The following is a 1,288-nucleotide window of genomic DNA, read 5'->3' as shown; positions in this document are numbered from 1 at the left end:
TCTATCTGGTTTCTGTGTGTATCTATCTGGTTTCTGTGTGTGTCTATCTGGTTTCTGTGTGTCTATCGTCTAACCCAGACACCATGTGTGAAGGAGAGCAGAATACTGAGTGGAGGTGGAGGTGCTTGTTTCCCTTCTTAGGTTCATTATTGGGCATAGTTGGTTTTTGAGATGAATCACCACTTAGATTTTTTTATTGTTGAGTTGTATTCCATTATAACTTTCTATATTTTTGTGAGTTTTTGTCCTATGAACATTGTGTGTAATATTTTGTGGGACAATTTTTTTTTTGTTTTGTTTTTTAAAGAGAGAAGGTATTTGGAAAATAAATAACTGTGGCCTTTATTTATTTATTTATTTTAAGATTTATTTATTTTATGTATATGAGTACACTGTCACTGTCTTCAGACACACCAGAAGAGGGCATCAGATCCTATTTCTGATAGTTGTGAGCCACCATGTGGTTTCTGGGAATTGAACTCAGGACCTCTGGAAGAGCAGTCAGCGCTCTTAACCTCTGAGCCATCTCTCCAGCCCCTCGGAACACCCATTTTTAATCCAAGTGTGTATATCTAGGAGGGAAGTTGAAGAAGTTTGTAATGGTGGTAATGCTGTGTTTAACTTGTTGAGGAACTGCCAAATAGACTAATTATTGTTAGACTTTGCTTTCAACATGAATATGAAGGTGGAAAATGAACACACTTGTGATGAGAACACACTTGAAAGTAACCTAAGACAGGGAGGATATAAAGCTGAAGAACAACAGAAGGACTGGGCATGAATGGACATTAAATGGCTCATGCCTTCCATTCTCCACACTTGGGAGCCAGAGGCAGGAGGATCTCTGTAAATTTAGGACTAGCTTGGTTTACATAGTGAGTTTCAGGACAGCCAGAGAACATACTACACAGAGAGACCTGATCTCGATAATGGTGGTGGTGGTAATAAAGAATTAACTGTGAAGCCAGAGCACCCAATACTGTCTCACTCAGGGCCATCTCTGTATGCATGTGAAGAGGTTATTTTGTCAGTGGCTATCTCCCACCGCCACACTGGGTTTAGTACCACCAAAAAAAACAGCAAAACGGATAGTGATTGAATGTGTTTGCCAAATGCCTAACTACTCAGCTATGTCTTTATCTTTTACACCATTTTCCTGTGACATTAAGAAGGATGTTTTTCATTAAACTAATGAGACTTTGTCTTAGTCAGGGTTTCTATTCCTGCACAAACATCATGACCAAGAAGCAAGTTGGGGAGGAAAGGGTTTATTCGGCTTACACTTCCA

General features: G+C 39.4%; 1 protein-coding gene across 2 annotated transcripts in view; it reads left to right on the top strand.

The window, feature by feature from the left end:
* Arih1 (ariadne RBR E3 ubiquitin protein ligase 1) overlaps positions 1-1,288 on the top strand; it is a 97,075-nt gene that overhangs the window by 70,485 nt on the left and 25,302 nt on the right. The gene's annotated exons all lie outside the window — the stretch shown is intronic.

This window comes from Mus caroli, chromosome 9 (assembly GCF_900094665.2).
Source record: "Mus caroli chromosome 9, CAROLI_EIJ_v1.1, whole genome shotgun sequence".
NCBI classification, from domain to species: domain Eukaryota; kingdom Metazoa; phylum Chordata; class Mammalia; order Rodentia; family Muridae; genus Mus; species Mus caroli.
Note: the sequence above shows the minus strand (reverse complement) of the source record. Positions and strands in the feature narration are given on the sequence as shown.